The sequence below is a fragment of the Gallus gallus genome, chromosome 5, assembly GCF_016699485.2.
Source record: "Gallus gallus isolate bGalGal1 chromosome 5, bGalGal1.mat.broiler.GRCg7b, whole genome shotgun sequence".
Lineage (NCBI taxonomy): Eukaryota > Metazoa > Chordata > Aves > Galliformes > Phasianidae > Gallus > Gallus gallus.
In genome coordinates this window covers 41,632,377-41,657,031 of record NC_052536.1, presented here as the reverse complement: position 1 = coordinate 41,657,031, position 24,655 = coordinate 41,632,377, and the positions used below count along the sequence as shown (strand labels likewise).

The 24,655-nt window shown below is 34.8% G+C and overlaps 1 long non-coding RNA gene across 2 annotated transcripts in view; it reads left to right on the top strand.

Annotated features, from left to right (window-relative positions):
• LOC101748673 overlaps positions 1-23,292 on the top strand; it is a 28,163-nt gene extending 4,871 nt beyond the window's left edge. The window contains exons 2-5 of one of the 2 annotated variants that reach the window (XR_001466855.4): positions 6,972-7,089; positions 9,165-9,294; positions 13,054-13,133; positions 13,953-23,292. This is a non-coding gene — a long non-coding RNA (uncharacterized LOC101748673). The remainder of the gene's footprint in view (positions 1-6,971; positions 7,090-9,164; positions 9,295-13,053; positions 13,134-13,952) is intronic. The other variant, XR_006939379.1, reaches the window with a different exon arrangement.
• The last annotated feature ends 1,363 nt before the right edge of the window (positions 23,293-24,655 follow it).

Here is a 24,655-nt window from a genome sequence, read left to right as displayed (position 1 = left end):
AGCAGAAGAAACAGAAGCCGGGGGAGGGCAAGAAGGAGAGGAGTTGCCTTCAGAATGACAGACTAATGGGTTATTGAGATATTGTATTCTGTCTTGAATTCTACACAAGTTGAAGGGCTGAATATGTTCTTCTCCATCTTAATGAAACAAATGAAGAACTTTGACTAGAACTACATTGAACTGAAGAACCCCTCTCCTCCAGCAGGTTTTCTCTTAGCTCTCACATCTGTGATGAGATTAAGATGAAAATATCAAACGGATTCTGAAGCAGACTTCAGAATATTTTGTGATATAACTCAAATGGTAGATTTTGACCATTTTGAAATGTAGGGATTAGAGCCTGATTCAAAATAAAATTAATAATAAAACAAAAATATAGCATTAGACTATTCCCCATCTCATCTCTTCCTTCTCACCTCCTTTCCCTTTAGCCCGCTGTTACTTCCTATTTTTTCCATATTGCTAGGTATAACCTTGTAACACTGTCTATAATGCCTTGGGATGTCACACTTCATAGATTTAACCTACTGGAGGCATTCCCTTCTTCTCACCAAGGGATTTCTGCATTCAGCTTTTGACAGTATCATGACAAACTATTTCTAATGGCTGCCTTTGGCCACCCTTCTCTCCCTTGTTCCAGGACATGGAGATGTGAGCTTTTAGTAGATTCTTAAAATTCCTGGTCCTAAATACTTAGTCTTTAACACTGAGAAAGAAGACTCAAGGCATTCTGTTTTTAATTTCTTTGTCAAGCTGATGGACATAAGGACATAAGTTGGTCAAAACCTGATGAAAATATTTTTTTTTCTTTGGTGGTTGTGGTAGTGGTCTATCATTATTATTGTTGTTATTATTATTGTTTTTTGTTTGTTTGTTTGTTTTTGTTCCCCGCTAAACACTTTAGAGAGTCAAATAAAATTTTGTTCAAAATTGTTCCACCCAGATGCCGTTTGATGGCAGCCATGTTGGAAGACAATAGATGAGAAGGCAGGACTGAAATACAAAATTATTATATTTGAAAAAACGAAAAAAAAAATATTTTGTTGCACTTTTGTAATCAATGAAAACCATGACAAATCACATTGCATATTGTACCACCTCATTTTAAGTAAAAATTCTGCAGGAAAGAAAACATTCTACTAATAAGTCGCTGATAGAGCATTTTAATTTTCATGTTGTAAACATTTGCACAAATATGGATTAATCCAGACAACTATGAATTGTATCTGATGAAACTGAAGTAATTTGAGTGGCTAAATCACAATGGACATAAGAAGCACATTCTTATGCATTCTTTCTCTCTTTTTTTTTTTTTTCCTGCTTATTTGCTTGTTTTTAATGTATGCAAACTACAAGGGAAAAATAGACAAGAAAAGGAACTGGCTGAAATCAACACACAGTCAAAAGAATTTATTTATGATGGGCCTAGCTACTTATTAGGCTGATGAGAGTAGAATGCACAAATAAAATCTTGTGAATAGCATTGAAGTGGTCAAGGTAAGCTACTTCTTTAACAAATGCTAAGCAAAATCATGAAGCTCCTTTTTGTTATCATTGCCAGCTTTTATATTAATAATTTTTTTTCTCTGGTTCTGTCACGGAGCATTTACCTTTTAGGAAAAAATAGCAGACGCTTTTGTCAGCAGTAATCTAGTTGCACTACGTAGAACTAAAAATCCACCTCAGTGGCACTACATTCATTAAATCTGTTACGCATTCATCCATCTTCTTTCATTTTAAGTGAAGAAGGCTAGAAGGCAGACTATCAATCTGCTCTAGAAAAAGCACCACTTTCTGATTGCAAGGCCATCTGCCCTATCTCCCATAGGACATCAAGATCTCACACTTTCTAAAATTTTAGTGATTAAAGAAACAGATTAATTTGTACTTTTTTATCCACAGATCCAGAAAGCTAAAATCATTCTTTTACTCCATCTCTGCCAAGTCTATTTCTGTAAGTTTCTCTATTTTTGAGGGGATTGTTGCAGTTGTTGCAGAATGTCTCTGAATGATCTGAGAGTTTTCTTTCAGCTCAACAAGCATGACAGAGCAGTTAATAAAATTATGAGTATTTATAGAAGTTGGGTGGGAGAAAATAAATTAAAAGCAGTTTTATATAAAAACTTTATAATATAGACCCCCAAGCCTCATACCATGGCTTTTATATATGTTTTTATTGATTTTCATGAAGCAACTCACAAAAGACTAGCAAACCATTTCTAAAACATTTAAAAAATACCTGAGATCTACCTGCTAAATCTTGTTAACCATCTTTCAATTCCAGTACAAGTTAATTACATGCAATAGGATACAAAGAAGAATGTAGATTTTCTATTGCAGTTTATTGACTTTTACTTTTTCTAGTCTAATCCCTTGATTACTATAAGGAGATAATTCCACTTTGTGAAGCTGTTTCTAATCCTTTCTGTTTATTTTAGAACATACCACTATAAAAGTGATAGGTGGGAAAGAAAATTGTTTTCAGTTAAGTAAAGAAGGTATAAAGACACTACCCTGACCATTAAGCTTGACATGAATGAACAATGTGCATTTGTGGCTTGGAAGACCAACAGTATCCTGGGCTGCATTAACAGAGGGGTGGCCACAGGGAGATTGTCCCCCTCTGCTCTGCCCTCCTGCAGCCCCATCTGGAATTCTCTGTCTAGGCCTGGAGACCCCAGCACAAGAAGGCTGTGGAGCTGTTGGAGAGGGTCAAGAAAAGGGCTATGAAGATTCTCAGAGGGCCGGAGTACCTTGCCTGTGAAGGCAGGCTGAGGGAGCTAGGTTTGTTCAGCTTGGAGAAGAAAAGGCTATGGGGGGACCTCATTGAAGCCTACAATACGTGAAGGAAGTTAATAATCAGGAAGGAGACAGAATTTTATACGGTCTGATAGTGACAGGAGGAGGAATGGTTTTAAACTAAAATAAATGAGATTTGGATTAGATGTTAGGAGGAAATTTTTTACTTATAGGGTGATGAGGCACTAGAACAGGTTGCCCAGAGAAACTGTGGAATGTGCCATCCCTGGAGGTGTTCAAGGATGGATAGGGCCCCAGGCACTCTGATCTAGTGGATGGCAACCCTGCCCATGGAAGGCAGGTTGGGAATAGATAATCTTTACAATCCTTTCCAACCCAAGCCATGCCACAATTTTACAGTTCTATGAGTCTATGAGTTTTCTATGATAAAGGATCAAGAATTAGAGGCTAAGCAATTATGCCTCCAAACTCAGAAATGAATGAGCAAGAGTCTTTACATGCTGCTCAGCCAGAAGATCCACTTGAGACCAGAAAAGCATTTCACCATGGTACAGAATGATCACCTGAAAGTGGAACAAAGCAGCCAATCACAAGTACAGGCAGAACGATTAGGCAGATTGCATCTGTTTTGAATCCTGATAAATTAGGAGTAAGCTTTCAGGTTTTTGAGGGGATTTTGAGGTAGTGAAAATATCTTATGAGACTATTTGTTTTGCTCTTCAGCAGTGCAAAGCACCCACATCACAGGTTTGTGGATGGCGGGGGATAGAAAGGTTGTTACAGCAGTCAACAACTCTTCATCTGTTTTGAAGTACGGGGAACTAGCTTCAATTTTTTTTTTATTTTTTTTTTCCCTGAACTTATTCTTAACATTAATGAAAGGGATATCATGCTACTTGAATGCTCTTTATAAACAGAAGGGCATTGCCTTTTAGACTTAGGGGAAGCCTTAGTAGAAGCAAAAGGATCAGTGACAAGATCTGCTGAACCAGTGAAAGGTTCAGCACTCATATGATTAACCATTGCCTGCTGGCAGAGAAATAGATGTGTTTTAGTGAGGGGTGCATGCTATGTGAAATACAGCAGAAATACATTGCTGACAAGTAGGAGGCTAGTTACTAAATTGATGCTGTGAAGAATATTTAGTCACTACTACCAAAGGATTTTTTTCCTAATTTTCTTCCCATATTGAAGCAAAACTGAGTAAGGCTCTAGATTAATTTCACTAGCAGGATTCTTAAGGAACCTGTCTGGTGGAAAAAAAAATACAGAATGGTATCAAGATTGAAAATTTAGGGTGAGTTTAATTTAGGTATTAGTAGCTGTAAGGAAATACTACTTTCCTTGTTTTATTTTGTTGGCTTTTTTAAAATTTTATTTTCAGTCTTCGCATTTCCCGAGACCTTGAATATTTTTGGGAGAATGAGATATAGCTTTACATCTCAGCTATATCAGCTTCATATATACTATTCAGTCTGTGAGACAGAGTTGATCATTCTGTAAAGATAAGAGCTTTATGCAAATTAGCTCATGGGAAGGCTTTTGTGGATTGTATAATTTTTTTTTCAACTATCTTGCTGAATTTACAATTGAGTAGTTTCAGTCTGCATCTTTGTCACCTTTGACTCAAATGGAGCCTTCCCCAAATCTCAATGAGTTTTCTCCTCTGTTACTGTTTCTTACCTGTTGGTGACAAATATCACTTGAAATAAGCCATAAGCTTATTTAGTTAACACCCCACACATACAGTGTGCTTGGTGAGTAGTTATTAAGGAGAGTCAGGAACATACCCCAAGGATAAACGGCACTTTCTACTTGTGTCATAAAATGATCTTCCTTTCTATGCCTCAGGCAAAAATAATGCTAAAAAGTTAAACTATTCTTTTGGTAGGGTTAGAGAAGGAATGAAATCCTCCCTGAAGAAAATCAAGTAGTTTGAGTGTATAGTAGTTTATTGGTGACTTTTAGTAGGCACACACACAAAAAAAAAAGGAAGAGTTTTCAGGAATTGTCTCCTCCATTTAATTTCTTAAGCATATGCACGGTTGTCAGCATTCATTCAGCAGAGGGAAAGATTTGTACAAGCTTAGAGCCAAGCTGGATTTTTACTATAGGAACATCATTGGAGCTCTCTTCATGCATTTGTTTGACATAATTAGACTCAATCACTGTTGAAAAAGTAGACTTATTTCATTGTCATCATTCTTGGCATCTGACTTGTTGGCTACGAGATATTGTTATTGTCTGTCTTGGTATCCCTGTAATTACTGTCTTATTTCTAGATTTATTGTCAGGTAGCCACTAAAGCAGGATGGCTTCACTGGAAGGAAAACCTGGAAGTCCAGGGGGACTTCAGGCAGAGTCAGTTCTCTCACCAGGCCGATTCTCAGTTTCAGATATGCCTGTTACCTGTTGATGTCCTTTAGCTTCTGTATCTCAGAAAAAAGTTTTACACTGAAAGTATTATGTTGTAGCCCTCATAAAAACATGAAGATGAGTGCAACATGCAATATTTTTGGCATTGGTAAGAAGAAGTTGCATTATCAAGAAGTTGCTGCTGTGATCTTAGACGATACAGTGACAATCTGATTGCTTGTGTACTTACTGGAAGTTTTTGTACATTTCTGAAAGTTTGTAATAATATTCAGGTTCAGTGTTATTTTTCAAAACTATTTTTGACTTTCAGCTGAAGAGTAAATAGAATTTTAAAAATATGAATATGTGAAATACGTGACATACACAAATAGAGAAATGTAGTGATGTGACTTCGATATGTATTTACACAATATAGAATAATGGCTTAAGAGAACATTTTTTGGCCTACTGAGTGAATAAAATGCATTTCTTAAAGCATCCCAATAGCACTTTCACAGTATTAAGGGAAATGAGCTAATTACTACTAAGGCTGTTTAAATGAATTTCCTGTGTATATTTATCTGAGAGACTCATGCTGTCTGAGAGGAATTTTCAGCAATTATTGTTTAACTTCCTAAATAATGTCCTTTTAAATTCTGATGGGGAAAAAAAAAAAAGCCTTGAAAGTCATCAGCAAGGCTTTAACTTAATTTGGTTACTTAATTAAAGATAAACAGAATTTTAAGACCATCCACACTCAAAAACCAAAATGCAGCAAAGTCAGAGAGAAAGAGGTTTATTAGAAGGAAATTCAGTAAGCCAGAGATCTAAAGATTTGTGAAATATAGCTCTGATGAGCAGAGGTATTAAGAAGTATATGATCAGTATGTTTGGCTTGGCTGACATAAATGTCTTTGACATAGTTATTCCAAAATGTGCTGTGACTGAAATAATTTATTTTCCTTGGTGGGAAATTAACATGAATCAGAATTGGAAAAGTACAGTCTATTCAGGATAGTGTGCAATAACTAGTAACACTTAGTCCATCTTACTGTGGGGGGTACCTGGGCATTCAGGACAAAATCTTTAATGAGACAACTTGACACCTACGACAATTCTTCTCTCCCATAGATTTATTCCCCACTGTGCTGTTTTATTCTAGTCCAACACATTGCTGAAAGCAGGGTCTGCTTGTTGTCAGAGGAGGTTACTCAGGGCTTTATCCTCTGAGGCCTTGAAAATATCCAAGGATAGAGACCTCTGGGCAATCTGTTTCATCCTGACTGTTCTCACAGTTTTTATTTATGTCTTTTGAATTTCAATTTGTGCCTGCTGTCTCTCATCCTCTCACCACACACCATTGTGAAGAGATCAGCTCTATCTTCTGAGCATCTTTCCTGAAAGCGTCCTGTCCTCCCAAAGCCCTCTCCTTTTCCAGGATGAAGAAGCCCTGGTCTCTCAGCCTTTCCTCACAGGGTAAATGTTCCACCCTCTCTGTCTGGATGGCCTCTGCTGAACTTGCTCCTGTTTATCAGTGTCTTTATTATTATACAAAGTGGGCCCAAACTGGACACCGTAGCATAACAAGTTCCATATAAAGGAGGATAAACACCTTCTTCAATCCCTTCTATATTTTTCTGCCTACTGATTTACTGCATGATGCTATTGGTTCTTGCACACTGAAAACTTATGTCAAGCTTGCTGCCCACCAGGACTCCCAGAACATTTTCCATGGAGTTGCCTGCAAATAATCAATTCCCAGAATGTAATACTGCAAGAGGCTCTGCTTCCCATGTGTAGAACTTTGCATTTACCTTTGCAGAACTTTAACATTTGCCTTTGTTTAATTTGACAAGTTTCCTGTTGGCCCCGTTCCTCCAGTGGCTGTGTGTTCCTCTGAATGACAACTTTGCCATCAGCTATATTATCTGGTCACATCCCCTACCTGGTGTCATCTGCAAACACGAAGAAAAGGTACTTCATTACCTTATTTGAATTATTGGTAATGATATTAAACTAGGTAGCTACATACATGACATTAGTGTTTCAAAAAATCAAATAACTCATTGAGTCTTCTTTCCTGTCTCTGAAATCCACAGTCTCTAACCTAAACATTTTTAATTCTTACCAGTTAATTAGATTTGGACCAAGAGCAAATCCATGGGCTGTATTGTAACACCAGAAAATGTCTTTATGTCACTGAATATGTTGCATGAATGAAGACTGAAAGATTTTTTCCAATACGTGGTTCATAATATTCGGCAGGGATTCAAGAGAAGGATTTAAAAAAAAACTCTGGTTCAGCAAATGCATAAAAGCAAGTCTTTTGATTTTCATAGCTGTACAGTATAGTAGTGGCAGGGTGAGTTGGTGTATAATTATTTCTAAGAATGAATTATATTAAAGTCAAAATAAAAGATCTGTAAGAAAATATGAACTCTAAACTGTAAGTCCTATATTCTAAGAATTGTCATTATTTTGAAGCCTTAAAATAAATAAATGTCTCCAGAAACAAACACAGGCGATTCAGATGCCAAACTCTTTTGTCTTCTTAAGTGTCCCTTCGAATGCATTGAATTCAGCATTTACCACTTGGCATCTAATTAATTTGTTATCATGGAGGAAGTCGCAGAGCAATGCAATTCCTCATTCCCACAAGTACCAGAATTTGTTTTTAAAACTGTGGAGGCAGAGCACTAATAATAACAGGTTTCTCAGCTTAAAATACTGTTTCCATTCTGGCTTCACATCATACCTTAAGAAAGCTTTTCCCCAAGCTTAGGAAAAAAAAAATTAAAACTTCTAAGCAAAATATAACCCTGATGATTTTTTTTTCTGTTATTATATTAAATCATATTGTTCTTTTATTCAGCTTTGAGAAAATCTTTCTTTATATCTTTTTTATCTTCATTAAGGTAATTGAGGTAATATTCTGAGGAAGATGAATCAAGGAGTTCAGGTGCTTTCTCTAGTTGACTTCCAAGTGTCCAATTATTTTAACTGGAGTGATGGAGAGATAGTTCTATTATTCACCTTTTCAAAGTGCAGAACAAGCTTCAATTTTACTGAGTAGGCTCAACAAATTTACGTCATCATTTAATTAAATGTTTGTAGCAATAATTAACCTCAGGAGTAAGTAATTTGGTAATAAATATATTTCACCGTTCCTAAATAGTAGCTTACTGAGTCTGAAAAGCTATTCATTGCCTGTTAGTTTTGCCACAAGTCTCATCAACGATTCACTTAAATGCATATTCCGTTGTAAAATGGACAGAAGGACATTTAACAATAGAGATTTCACCACATCACTGAAAACAGAAAATAAAACAAATTTCTCTGGAATTCTTTTCTTTTCCATGATATATGAACATTGAGATATGAAAAAGAAAAAAGAAAAAAAAGGAAAAAATGATTTATTTAGTGTCTTCACGTTTTTCCTATATTTTTTACATGCTTAAATAGTTTTGTTTGTGTCTCAATTTGAGTTCAGTAATGTTTCAATTAAGAATGTAGGAGCTTCTATTAGTTTTGATGAAATGCGTAGATAACCTCTAGAAACCAAAATTGACATACATTTTACAAATTTTCTCCTCCAAACTATTGATTTATTACTCTGTTGTTCTTTTTTTTTAAAAAAAAAATCTATGAGCTGAATTCAGAGGTGATGTGTAAACTGTGTAATTGAGAGTCCTTTATGCTCAGTTAGACACCTTAAGACCTACTTATACTCGCTTACTAAAGTCAGTGAAATGGAGTATAAATTGATGTGATTTGCATGTGGTGGAGCTGGAAGAGTAAGAAGATATTACTTATAGGAGGGAATAGACTTTTTATGGGCACTTTCTTATATTCAGCTGGTTCTCTTGCTACACCTCTGTCCCTCTGAGTAAACACATTTGCATCTGCCTGCTTAAGCTACTGTGCATTCAGTAAGAATTTCTGTGCCAAAGTCACAGATGATATGTAAGAAGTGTTAGAAGTTGTGTTCTGGGGAGTATGAAGTTTATAAATAACTAAGTAAAGGCTCTGGTTCACATTCTGTTTTGCAGCTACCTGTAAAGACTGAAAACATTTCTTGTGTGAGATACTTGCTCTGTCTTCTATTGGGAAGGGTTCTGCATGCAGTACACCCAACAAGTTATGCCCTGGTGACTTGTTTGACAAGTTGGCAGGTAAAAGGTAATCTCTGTCAACTCTGGGATAAGAACATGCACCTGGCATCTACCACATCATTGCTGTAATTTCATACTCTAACTTACCCTGTTGTAAGTTGCTCTTTTGCCAAGTGAGCTAGGTAAAGCCTTGTCAGGTCCCAGAATTATACCACTTGAAACATATCTATTAAAGCGCTACCAGTACCAAGGCAACTCCTCCAGGATTGAGAACCATAAATCTATTAATCTCAACTTCTACCTCCTTGAAAAACTCTATTGATAGTACAACAATTTTAATTATTTGTTTTAATTTAGTTTCTGACTAAAATACTTACCCTTACACATATGGAGGATTCAAGTTTAAAATGAATCTGAAGCATAATGAACATATGTGGGTAAAAAGAGAATGAAGAGGAAATCTGAACAATCATATTTAAGCCTTTGAGAAGACTTTGGCCTGGACTTCTCTGTAAAGTTATTTAGCGTATGTCAGATAAACTGTGAAAAACAAACCAGAATATTCTATCCTGATTTTTCATGCTGGCAAAATCAGAAAAACTTGTTCTGGCAAAAAAAACGCTTTAGCTAGTGTTGTTCATTTTGCTCAAAGAACTAATACTGCTGTTTTTTTTTCTCCTTCTCTCTTCTCCCCATCCCCTCCCTTCCCCAGGTATACAGGTATCATTAAATTATATGTACAGGATGAGTTATGCTTTCATATGAACTCTAATTTTTCCAGTGCAATATCCTTTCTCCTTTCTCCTTTCTCTTCTTTTTCTGTAATTACACCATAAACAGCTTAACCACAACAACAAAGCCTACTCTGGGATTATATTGGTATATCAGTTTGCATTCAAAACTTATATCTAGTTTTACAGTGTAACCAGAACCTTTTTCTGCCTTGGACTTAGTATAAGTAAGCCTTTCTGGAATTGTTGTTTTTGTTGCTTTTTTCACATATTAGAATGATCATATGCCCCCATATTAACCCAGTCCTTATAAAACTTCCATTGTTCTAATCATGGTTCTTGAAGGTGTTAAGTGATTTCTACCAAAAAAAAAAAAAATCTACCTTTTCATTTTTTATTACAAAAATTTTATAATCACTCTGGAATTTAGGCATGTACTTTTCCAAAGTAGTGATTTGTTTTAAAATTATACGCATTAGTGTCACACAGCTTATTAAATTCCTTTTTTCAGTAACAAGGACACAAAACTATCAAATAATTTTATTAAATAGATTGTCACAATGAAATCCATTCTCATCTCATTGACACCACTATATTGTGTCTCACAAATAAACAAATATTTAATTCTACCTATTTCTATTTCAAAATAATAAACATTACTTTTTGGAAAAAAAAGAAGTTTTAAAATTAAAAAGAAGAAGAAGAAGAAGAAGAATTCCAATCAAATACCAGCATTGATTTTAAGAAATCTAATGGAAAGTCTAGGAGGTCTTTTAACTTAACTTTCATGTTGCTCTTTGGCAAAAAAGAAAGATGAAAGTAAAAAGAGATAAACTCAGAAGCAAGAGAATATAGGCCTGCAAGTTTGCATTGAACATCTTCAAAGAGGATAACAAGTATGAAGTCACTTGGAGAAAGTGATGGTGTTCATATGAGCAAATTTTTATTTTAAGGAAAACTGACTCAGTAAAATGAACGTTAATGCAAATGCCACTGAAGAAGCTTTCTATGAAGAAGCAAGATATTAGAAAGAGTTTGGATGTGGAAATGCAGCTTAGAAAACTGTAAAGCTACTGCAGGGAAGTCCTGGCTAAACAGGGAGTTTGTCATAGCATAGTCAAGCACACGAACAAGTTGATTTACCAGTATCATTTTGACATTTGAAAAGTCCAATTATGGCTGACGTCTCACACAGAGATGTACTGGAAGTAACTAAGGGGAATACAATCATGTATTACCTTTATATGACTCCAGTTACTGAATATTTTGGTACCATCTCTGTAGCTGGGGTAGCAACACTGGCACAAGGAGATATTTATCTTGCCATGGTTCAGCTGAGGGTTCAGGGAGAAACTTTCATATTTTCTTTGACTTTTTACATTTTTCCTTTTTATAGAATACTTAGGGGCACCAGATAAATCCACCTTGGCACAGAGTAAAATAGGAGTTCAGAAGTTCACCTTTCCTGTGAAGAGAAGCCCAGAAAGTTGTTCATGAAGAATTTACTACCTAGATTTAGGAAATCTTGGTCTTTCTCCTGTTGCATTTAAATGATTTTCTTGGAACATTTTGGGATGAAATTTTGCAGGAATTTTTCATTCCTGTTTAGCAGACTTTGGAAAGTTACATCTGAGCATATAGCATTTATCAAACAAATTTAGAAGCTATTTCCCAGCACCTTAGTCTCCCCACACTGTCATTGAATATAATCAACATTCAACTTTTTTTTTTTTTCAACAAAATCACTGCCATTGTTGTCACCGTTGTATGGGAAGAAAAGTAAACTTGCATAACTTTAAACAGTTTTACCAATACTATATAATCTAAGGACAAGAAGCTTTTGTGTGAGTAAATGAGGCATTTTTTTTCAAGCATAATTCTTACATTTCAGCAGTTCCTGTGCAGTACACATACACGAGCAGTTCCCATATATGTATAAATTGGCAATACTAGCCAAGCTCATTTGTTAGTTCCAACCAAGCTGTTTGCTGTGTAGTTTCTGATTGAGTATGATCAGGGATAGTTTTTCAAAGCTGTATGGTTGTCTTTAAAAGCAGATAGGTAACACTGGAATTTTCAAAGGTACCTCATATTGTAACAGTGGTATTGCATACTTAGGTTTCGGAATATATTATGAAATTTGATCCATGAGGTTCACATATTCATGTAATCCCAATTATTATTTGTATTCTTTTGTTTTGAAAAGCAGATTGGAGTGCAAAGTTCACAGGATATATATTCTGATTTGATGTAACAAAGTCACACTAAAGTCAAGGATCCGTATTCTCTCATGATTGAATGATTGTATCCTTGCTGAAGTAGAGGAGTGGCTCCAGATTGTCAGAAGTATGAAATGAGAACAGGATCTTTCCCTAACATGCACTACTGTGAATCTTAGCACAATACATGTGCCTAAAATCTGAAGTGATTCATATCTATATTTGGCTTTGGAAGCACATGACATACGAATGAGGATTTTTCTCAACAACAAAAAATTAAAAATAGTATATAAAGATACCTATTGCAGAGGAAAATCAGATACAAATGGCCTATGAATGAATTAATGAACAGCTGATTGATTCATGAATAATTTATGTCTTGATCTTTATAGCAAGAACAACTATTCTGGATTTTATGATGCTACATTGAAATTAGCACATTCCCTGATCACTGTCAGGTCTCTATTGGGTCAAGTTTTTGTTGTTGTGCTCTTCAAACAAATTCACTTTTAACATTACAGAATGAGAAAAATGAATCCTCGGCACTAATGCCAATGTTACACCTCACCAACTGTATTTTTGCTTCAGCTGAAGGTAACTGTTGGTATTATTGTTATAAGAGATGTATGCTGAATTAATGACATTCAGAAAGACTAGATCAGAGTTCCAGCAAGCCAGGAGTAGAAGTCTTTTATGTTCTGATCTAATCTGTTGGGAGTAATCAGCTCTCTAATGGAATGCTCATAGGGTAGAAATCCTGACTGAAATATTTAATAGAAGGAAGAAAGGCTCTGTATTTCAGCGCAGGTGAAATAATTAATGTCTGTCATATCCTCAGATTCCTGTTCCCCACATTCCATCCTTTGTATATTTTAGGTGTGAACCCATCCACTCTTGTCCTTGCTGAGACTTCTGTTTTTTAATCTCTGAAATATCAAGCAACAAAGGAAGACCAGGTACTCTTAAGAAAAGCATAGTTCACAGACACATTCCCACAGTGCTTTCCGATTGTTTTTTCTTTCACTTGTAGTATCTACTTGAAAGATACAATACGGTACTTAGGAAATAAACATATTCTATACACATGAACATAATCCAATTAAATCTCCATGTTTTGTTTTTTTTTTTGGTTTTTTGTTTTGTTTTGTTTTGTTTTGTTTTTTCATTTGGATATGTACAATGTCCATGCAGATTTTTTGGTTTTTAGGGCATTCCATCTTTATTAAAGCAATAAAGCATTGCTTTATTGAGAAGAATGAGAAGAAACAGTCAAATTTCATCAAAGTACTTCTGGCAAAAGATCCAGGCATAAATGGTGTCACAGATAAATCTTTTGACTCCCTGCCAGGACTTTAGTTTCACAACAAGCAGAGAATACTGGTGTTTAGTCCACTCCACAGCAAGGAGCATGTGCTCTTTAGCTATACTATCTACTGAATAAAACTGGGTAGAATTCAGTCTAAATTCAAATCTGAATCTAACTTAGATGTAGAGTAGCAGTTGGACTAATGGCCTCTGAATTATCTTTCTATCCTAAATTACCGCATGATTAAACATTTTTTTTTTTTTAATGTTTTATTTAGGCAAGGTTGCTGGTATTAAGACTGAAGCTGAAACTTGTTTCTACTGGAAAATAAAACACTGAACAACTGTAATAAGGAGTAATAACTTCCTTAAACTAAGTCAATAACTGAATGAATCAGTAGATGACAACAATCTGCAAAACACAGATAAACTGTTTCATATTATAACATTAAACCTCATCTTATCCTTAGGATTCCTTCTGAAGATAACTGGTGAGCTAGACGAGTAAAGCAGATCCAAAGCCACCGTTCAGACCTTCAGGAATCACAGACCACAGCCTGTCTGTTGATGTGCCTCAAAAGGCAACTTCTGTCTAACAGCATTGCATGAGAACACAGCTAACCATTTGCTCAGTGCTTTCACTGTTTGCAGAGTGCATCCTGGACAAGTGACATCTCTCTTCCCTGCTTTGACTGTTTAGGTAGTCTTAAAAGGGCTAAAGCAAATGACAGTAGTTATTTTTTATTATTATTATTTTTTTATGTTGTATATCTATTAGTTCACAGTTTGATTTGATTTGAAGTCTGACTATTGCCTCTTGGTACTTTATGAGCTGACTCAAAAAGGTGAACGGATAAGTATGAAACTTGTACCAAAAGCAGAAGAGGAAAACAGCTAGCACAAGGCATATGGTGTGGCAGGAACAGCTGCACTAAGAGTCTTTTTTATTTGTGATTGAGTTAATGAGAAATAACTCATAGAGGGATGGTGGAAGTCTGAAGAGGTACCACATTGTTGCAGCAATGGCTTTTCTGGTTGCTTTTTAAATATTGGCCTGCACTAGTCTTTTCAACAGTGTTTACATTACTGAAAACTGAAAAAAATGCATAAATTCCAGGAATAAGTTAGAAATGCATTTATAAATTTATTCTCTAGAACTGTTCTAGAAAGAATCTGTAAGTGATTTCTGAAGGCTCCTCACATTCATAAAACCCCTATAAAAAGATCCATTTGTATGTCCAGTGTATTTTTTACATTGGTTTTTCTGCCTTCTGAGTACATTAAATTTATAATCTCATATGCTGTAGATAAGAATCCAAATTAGTCCTTTGACAGTTTTTCTTTGAATATCATTAGATGTGGTAATTATGAGTAGAGAAATATCAGTTCCTGGACTTAGAGTCAATTACAAAGGGGATCAGCTATAGGACACACAAGTTATAAGTGAATGGAAACAGTGATTCCGGTCACCATTCCCTTCACAACTGGTGACTCTGCTCACATATTAAGTTCTCATAAAGAAAGAATGAATTAAGCTCAGAATTTCACTGAAGCAAAAACTGTATCTTGAACTTTACTCTGAACTTTTGGTCCCAAAGAGATAATGCTCTTCTTGCTGCCGCTGAACTCCTAAGCTACATGTAAAATCTAGACAGTTATCTCTGCACTGTCTTCTCAAGAGAAAACTTTATATTGTGTGCCCATTAGGAAAAGATAGAATTGGAAAAAATATTTCAAACAAAGCTTAGAAATCAGTCATTCTTCTTATCTACATATCCCTAGCTATAGCCTGACTGGTGGAAGAGAAGAAAATTGCTTAAGTACCTTTGAGGATATTGCTGTAAGACATTAATGTTGCTTCTTTTGGCATAATGACATAGATAAAAAAGATGAACAACAAATATCAACTTATCAGAGACCTCAGGAGAGATAGATGCTTTCATTCAACTTGTTTGTATAAATAATTTCACCTGCTTTTTCCAGTTTCCCCATCTCTTATACAGCTCTAGTTACTTTTACCTGTCAGAAAGGGTCTTCTATGGATCACCCTCATGAACTGCGCTTTCATGCATTCAACATTGTCAGATATTTTAGTAACTAATAACATTGTAATTTCATAATTGTGATTGCAAAAATACAGTAGGGATAGATTTTACAGTTATTTAAAAGGGTGACTTCTGAAAGTTTTCTGCTGCTTCACTGCTTCTCTGTTCCTACAGTGACATGGATTTCCTAAGAAAATCCTTGATCCTTAGAGACCAGATCACATGATCTCATGCTGCATATCTCCACTCTAAACCAAGAAGTTCTGATCCACTTACTGTTGATGTTAGTTTGTACTGAGGAATGTTGTTTCACTGCGTTGTTGTTTCAAATGAGTTCTCATTTTACTTTTCCCTTAACGTTCTTTGGAATAACTATAGTATGAACTCGTGAACAAAAACTACTAGGTTTCATCACAAATAGACAAATTCTTAACTAAATATAGTCAGAAATAATGATTAATTTGCCTGAAATAAATTGTATACAAAAATGATGGGACAGGAGGATAAGGTTCCAGACATTCTATAGCATAATTCTATTTCAGTTGGTTATTGATTATGATGACAGCAAGGGCAAGATCAAGTCTTTCATATCTCTTGAAGAGAAATTGTCTTAAAATACATAATCTTAATATAATTTTGAGGAAATATATATTCACTCATCTGACTCAACTTAACTTTGTTCCTTTTCCCCTTAGCCTTCTTGCAAGGTTCTGAAAACAAAACAAAACAGGAAAGATGTATCATATATATACCTTTTAAATGTTGGAGGAGCAAAATTTCTTCAGTGTTAAATTGCTTTGTTATTAATAGAGGAATTCTAACTCTGGTGCACTGGGTCTGTGAAATGGAAACAAGAAGTTTCTTTGGTTGTTAATGATAATTCATGAGTGATTTTTAGTCTGAATAACAAAGCTGTAAGTACAGACTTAGGACCTTAGCGATTCAATAAATTAAGGCATGTCAGCTCAATTTATAGCTTTTTTCATAGCTTTTCTAACAATTTGCAGCCATGTAATCTTCCAAGTGCTGCATATCATTGTGCAAGCAATGTAAAATATGTCCACTTAAATAGAAAGCATGAAGCATTGTACCAGGGTGCTTCTGTCATACTTACTTCCTGTTTCCAAGATCCAGATTTAAAGCCTTCCTTGACAGAATTACCAATGTTCTTTTCTCCTAAGGAAATGAAATTATGCTTATCAGATTTCCTTCAAGGGTGAGGTTTTGAAATACCATATCCTTCCTTTTTACACAACTAGAATTCTGGGAGTGGCTTTTTTTTTCTGTGTTTTTTGATACTGGTGTTCTGGCTTCACTACGTTACCTTCTAATTTGTAGTGATTTCAATGAGGAGAGATTCAGGTCTGTCATGCTGGTGATTTACATGAACAACTCCTTGTTCCATATGCAACACTGGTATAACTTTTGATGGGAAAGAATTCACAGTACCTGACCTATTTACCACTTTTTTATTCCATTTCTTGAGATAAAAGTGTTGTATAGATGAATCACAGACAGCAGAGTATGCATGTTTGGTTACTGTGTCACTTTCAGTTCATCATGAAGAAAAATCTTTTCTAATCATCTAGCCTTTTACTTAATAACACTTTTGATAAATTGCTTGTATACAGTAGGTTATCAAACCCAAACATTAAAGACTTCAGTTTGACACTGCAGGAATGAATCATACTGAAAAAAAAAAAAAAAAAAAAAAAAGGCCAAATTTACAATTCTTCATCTGGAGTAAAAAAATAAAAAAAAAATCATGTCAGTCTAAAGACCTGCAGTAATGACTCAGAAAAAGATTTTAGGTCGGTCCCAAGGAATTTAAAGATATACTTGAAGCAGAACTGTTCATTTCAACAACATTTCATATCTATTTACTACTAAGTTTCAGTGCTCTCTATAGATCACTGCTCTGTACTTAATCGTATGACACCATTAGGAAAGTTTTCCTTATATTCTTTTTCTTTTATTATTTTTTAATTAATCCATTCCCATTTCTTATACCTTTTTGACTTTTCTTCCTGTTGTAGCTGTCACACTTAAAAATATATGAGTGACAACAAGTTTGACAGCCTCTGGGACAGTGAGGCACTGAGCAGAAGAAAGCATCCTCAGCATGTTCACAGAGTCAATAGGGATAGCGGCATGGATAGCAGTGATATATATTCCTGTCAGCTAAGAGTGGCTCAGTGTAAAGTGAGTGCAGACATACTTTTCCTCACAACAAAGGAAGGAAACACTGAAGAAACGTTTACTAGATTGCTAGTTGAAAGATTACAATGATTTCCAATTTATAAAATAAGACTCCATTCAGAGTACTTTGTAGATGGACCTGCTCCTCATTTCTGTTACTTTTACACTGTAAAGATGTCTTACCATGGCTGTATGCATAATTTATTTGAACTTTATTGTCTTTTATGCTGCTGGAACATTGCGCTGAGGCTTCAGTATAAATAAAAACTAAGTGCCAGCATGTGTCATTAAAGCTTTCATTGGGCTAAATTAGAAATCCTCCTCTCAAGAAAGGAGATCATGGAAACAAAACTACTTAATAGGGTAACCCTTACAGCACAAGGGAAATACTTTGTTCAATTTCCCTATGGCTCAAGCATGTCCTGCTTTTAGGTGTGTGTGCACATGCATGTGCAAGCCTAGCTGCTTCTTGTACATTTAAGTGTAACTTTAACAACTGCTGAGTCCTGGGTACAAAAAGACCATCCAAGGAAATATCATTAATGCAATTGTATCTGGTCCATTTGTTAGGGAAAGGTAGGGAGATATATGCTGTAATTTGGTGTCAGGCACAGGAGAGTAGCTATCTGTTTGGAGGTCAGCACCTGTGGAGAAGGAATCTACCAGCTGTTTCAATCTCTCCTAATTTTTAAAAACAAAAATGCAGTTCTCATTTCAGTTTGCATTACAATGTGCTCCATTTTCCCTGCCACAAAGTTAATAATCCTTGGTAGCTGAATGAAGCAGAGCACTTACCATGTTTATTGTCTCTATTAAACCACACCACCAAATGTGACCAAACATTCTGAGGTTGCAACAAAAAGCACATTTTCATTCTGATTGAGCACCATAACAACCTCGTAAAAAAAAAGAAATCACAAGTTTGTTTTGTTACAGGTAGCCTATTTAAATCTGGTGGGTGAAAGCCTCAAAGATATGTGTCTGAAAAAGAGCCAGTATCTGTGTTTGCAGTGGAGTGCAGGGGCCCAAGCTCCTGTCTTGTGCTCCCCCAGCCAAGTTATATCTCACAGAGCTAAACTGGTGATGAATACACTATGGAATTTGCTTTGCAAAACAAATATTTGACTTCCTACAGACCACTGAAGACTTGATAAAACTTAGAAGTGACGCCTAACAAATTTGCCTTTTTAATCAAAGAGTTTTTTTATTCCTTTCATCAAACTATAAAATTGTAAATGCTATTTATATTCAGAAATCTTTCAAAAAACAAGCCTTCACAAAATCATGGTGCTCAGAACAAGACTTTGTAAGAGAAGTTTCCATAAAAATTATCAGTTATCTCAAATATAGAAGTTACATAACCTATTAGTCAAGAAGGCCAATATATCTATTCTGCTTTCACATGTGGAATGGTGAGCAAATGCTGAAGGCAAAAGGCCAGGAAGGGTGAATGATGTAGATACCTTGACAGCCCCAGCACTGCTTGCTGGCATGTAAGCCTGTGGAACAGATTCCACAGTGGGGAAGGGCAGACTGGGAGCCAAGTGAGTTCTTAAGAAAGCAAGATGGGGAGGTAGATAGTTCCCTCCCATCAAAGGCATGGGAATGCCCACATGAGCTAATAATTTGCCTGGCTCCAATCTCAAAAACAGGAGATTGAAGAGTACAGGAGTCATTCAGGACATGACAAGAGTGGGATTTTTGTTGTTGCTGATGTTTACAATTCTTTTGAGAGCTGAAGGCTTTCCTATGTGTGAGTAGAAGGGCGAAGACAACATAGATGCTGAAAAATATATATCCAGTTATGAAGATGGTAGGAAAAAAATGTCTGAAAATGTCAGTTTGAAGGAGGTGGATATTACCTAGTAGTTTTTCCGCCATTTTTAATTAATTAGTCAAAAATAATACCTAAATCAGTCTTTATTCTTCTTCATTTACATAACCTAGTTTATAGGAAGTTTTCAGTATGACAGAATGTTTTTTTTTTTATTAAAATCTTATAGGTTCAAATTTGAAATATTTTGTGTCAAAGTCCCTGCTTCACTCCTCCCTAGAAAGTAAAGAAGGGTACTTGAAAGTGTTAAAACATTTCACTCTAATAATTTCTGATATTTAGAAACGTGCCAAAACCAACCAACCAAACAAAAAAAACCCACAAAGAAACAAACAAACAAAGATACCCAATCCAGTATCTGAAAAGGGACTGAATATGAAATGGAAACCATCATTTTGTTACCACTATGTTGGTGGAATACATCAGTGTTGCACACATTTCTGACCTTTTTACCCTAAAATGGGATACAGTGAAACAAGATAAGGTCCAACAAAAGGAGAGAAGACTGCTTAAAAACCAAATGACTTCACTATTAAGAACATACACACAGATTAAGAAGACACAAATGTGGGGTAATTAGACAGGTCTAAATAAGTATTATTTGCCTGGAGACAGCATAATTTTATGCAATGACTATTCATTGCTTCTCTGAACACGAGGCAATGGAAATCAAATTAAGTTTTGATATAGCAGATTCAAACCAAATAAAATGACTTTTTTTCTACATAACAAAATATAAATCTGCACAACTTGTTGCTACAGTATGTTGTCGATGCAAAAAATTTACATAAATTGCAAAACTCATTAAGCAGACTCAGAAAAGAATCATATTAACCATCAAAGAGTTTATTAGCCGTCAAAGGCTAATAAATGTGAGATAAAACCTGCTACTCAGGAGCACCATGAACTTCTGCTCAGAGGAAGTTCATAGAGAATACTAGGAAAGCAACTGTATAATAAAATTTGCTGCATTTATATACTGTTCTGTAGTTGACTTCACTCTTCTGATATCTTTGGTCAGAACAGAAGATTTTTTGTTATAGCAAAATAAGTTTTTCTCTGTTTCTGGAAATCAGAAAATCTGAAAAAAAAAACCCCATCACAAGTGTAGCAAAACTAAATATTTTGATAGCCATAAAAATGTTTGTCAGATTATTGTGACTTAAAATAAAAGAAAGAAATAATAATATAAAAAGGTGAACTGTCTATTTATACGACAAAACATCTTATCTCCCTCCCACACCTATTCATATATACTCGCAGTTGTTACTTGTAAGAACATACTGTTGGGGAGGATACTTAAACGTATAATTATATTAAATATATAGCTAGTAAAGTAGTAAAACAGGATGAATAACATAGTACCATAGTAACATAGTACATAAGTAAAGCTTATTTTATTGGACTATATTTAAAATGAATTTTTATTATTATTTTTGGACCATCTCCACTGAAAATATTAAAGAGTTCCTTGCTCTTTCTGTAATCTTTTACCTCGGCATTCTTTTGTTATCTTGCTTGCCTCAATCACTTTGCCTAACTTTTACTACCTAGCTCTCTAAAAGAGCAACTTGTAAGAACTATTTTAAAAAAATTAAAAAAAAATGTGATTTTTTTTATTGTGCTCTGCTCTGCAATGAAATGATTTCTTCTTCTCTTTTCATCTAATTATTCTTTCTCCTTCAAATTCTTTGTAAGCATAAATCCGGCTTTTCTTTTACACAAATAGGGGACATCTGACCCTAAACAAATGTACAAAAGTATAGTTTAACAAGAAAACAAATTTAAAAGAACAAATCTTCCAAGTGTGACTAACAAAACTGAGTTTATTACCCCCAAATATAATGTACTAATTATGCAAATTTGCTTTCACAATATTGAATACTGAAGGTTTTAACATCAATTTTAGCATGATTACTACTTTTAATTCAGGGAATTCTGATGTTACATGGGAATATTTTTTGTTTAAACAAACTGAATCTAAATAAAGTTTAGCTGTGAAAAACAGACAAGCTTTTATACACAGACCTCCCTGTGGACCTGGAAAAAAAAAGCAATTATTTGCTAGAAAACTAGGGTATATCTTTTTTCATGGTTTTTGCTCCTTTCAATGACAAATATTTCCTCTTCTTATACAATTTTTACAAAAACTTTCTAATCTCCTAGCCTTTAACAATCATATCTATGATGTCAATATTGAAATAAAGAGATCCTGAAGGACCAGTAGACTGGAAAGTGACTAAGAAGAGGCCAGAGCCATCATTATTTGGGAATAGATATCCATCTGTAATTGATATGTAGAAGAAGTGATGATCTGGCAAGGTCAGAACTGGATCTGCTTGCTCTAAAGACCTGGAAGAACACAGGTGAAGCATGTATGATTTAGTGTCATTATCTGTATTAGAAAAATCCAGCACATCATGGGAGTGATGAATAGCCATGATTCGTCAGACTGGTCCTTCTGCAGTACAGAGGTTGGCTATTTGAGTTTACTCAGTGTTTGAGATAAGGAAAGACTATGACTCTTTCCAAAATTCCTTAAGAAACCAGACTCCTGAACTACAAACAGATGACGTAAGCAGTAATGGTCAATAATTCAAAAGTTTATCTCTTATGTACAATTCAGTGGGTGCTTAATCATTGATTTTATTAGAATGAGAATCAAACTCCTGGGCTTAAAATTAATTTTTAACAAATGTACAGAAATAAATGCTTCATTCAGTTGCTGCTACTGTGTTTTATGTTGTAACTTCAATACCATGTTTTGCTGTTGCAGAGAACTCAGTTCAGCAGCCCTTCATCCTCCAAGCTGCTTGAAATCAACAGCACCCATAAAAAAGCAAAAATACTGATAGCTTAAATCCCATTTAGGGCATAGAGATATGGGTTCTTATGTGCTCATTATTGGCCCACTTTGCATTTAAGAACAAAACAAGGGTTGAGTAATACTCTTTCAAAGCATAATCTGTTTTTTTACCTAGGGCTTAGTGTAAGAAAGCCATGTTGCTTCATCGGTTCTCTGTGGACTTACAAATGAGTACAAAGCCCAGGGTCAAATTCTGAACGTTCTCTTCCTGAAGTTTTCAACTTTTCAGAGTCAAAAGTCATGCACTGTTGGACTACAGTCTAGTAATGTGACCTTCAGCTTGCATCCAGTTTTCTTCCATTAAGGAAAACATCTCTGGTAAATATGCCAATCTGCTATCTGCTTGAAAGTACTGGACTAAACCATACAGACTGAACTTTTGTGAAATATCCTGCAGAAGCACTTAGTGTCTGACAGTCTTCTATTTATCTTTGTCACCTACAAACTCATTTTAAGTATAATACTGCAGCAATAAATACAGTGGGGTGATTATTATTACAATGAACTCATTTAACATTACTATGTCAAGTTAAGGTATATTTTAACAGTAAAGCACCAAATTACCAAATTAAATTACAGTTCCAGTATGGTTAAGTTAGAATGTCTTTGCTAAGATGAAAACTTTACAAAATTATACAAGCCTTTGTATTTTTTTCTATTGATTTTAGAATGTTCCTGCTATATATGAACGGATAGAATAACAATAGCCAATGTAAGTCCATAACATATAGATGAGTCTGAACACATGTGCTACTCTTTTAATTTAAAAATAAAGCAGCTTACATACATCCTGTTGTATATTATTTTAGCTGATAAAATACAGACTTTACTTTGCATGAAAAAACAAATACAGCTGCACATCAAGTCATAAGCCTACATTTTGAGGTGAATAAAAAATATTTTAGTGATTTCAGTGGGCTTTCAGTTAGATCCAGGGTATATCTCTGGACTGTGTGAATACACACTTCAACTAGATAAATTTTTTTACTGCAAAAAGCATCATTTTTAAGACTGACTATTTTGTTTTCACTTAGTAACCTAAACTGGACTGGTTTTCTTCTGGAAAGTTTTACAACTTCACTCTCATTGCAGTAAAAGAAGTATAAAATATATTAAATGTTTTTTTTTTTTTCCCTCCTCACATAATTTTACCAAAGAGTTTGATCTTTCATAGATGGTTTCAATTAAGTTAAAGTACTACATTCAATTTGGGTAAAATATTAATTTGGAACAATCATGTTTACAAGTTCAAAAAACAGAATGAACAGAAGAAATGCCTCTTTGTATCTTGATATTATTTTAAGTTGAACAAATTTCATTGTTGACATTTGATTTTATTACAGGTTGAAGTTCAAATTACAGACGTGAAGGAATATTTGTTTCCATTTTAAACTTTTTTTGTCTTAGTATAACTATCAAGCCATGAAAAAAAAGCCAGATCAATGATCAATCACATAAATGACAGTTTTAGACAGATAAAAACATTTTACAAAACAGTTAAATTTCATTTGTCTTAACTTCAAAGAAGAATGGGTTATTTCAAATTTGCAAAGTCACTAGCAATCAATTTTGTATCTGATTTGTAAAGGCAAGCTGAAGCAAGTAATTTCCTGCTCTTGTTCACTGTAGACTTATCCTCATGTTTCACAAATCACCAGAGATATTAGGTTCTGATTTGAAATACTTGATGAAGAAAGAATGTTTTTTTCCTGTTTGTCTCTTTTGTCTTTTAACCTAGCACTGGACAAAGAAATATCAAGGAAACAACATTCTGTTGAAATGTATGATTCTGTCTAAAACACGTTTCTTATAATAGATATAATTTGTAAAGTCTCATTTTGAGGAAAATAATTACAACAATGTTAAAATATCTAATTTTACCATTTTCAAAACAATGAATTTCTGCTTTTGAAGTTAACATTTTCTTTAGCATCTTCTTCCTTCACTTTCTATTTCTTACATATTTTAGCACACTTCATAAATTTACAATGCTTTGAAAATTTGATCCGCTAATGTAAGTATTTTTTTTTTCCCCTGCTAAAACGTTTCTTCCGGCATGGTTTGAAATTTGAGTTGTTGTAAGTTGGAAATCCTTCACAAAGCAGAACTTCTCACTCCTACACAACTCTAAGAGTTTTCTATGCAGTTTCTGTGCAAAAGAATGATAATGCAGCAAGAACCCACTCTGAGTGTGTTTGTTGCTTGGTGTGCCTACAGCAGAGATGAGCA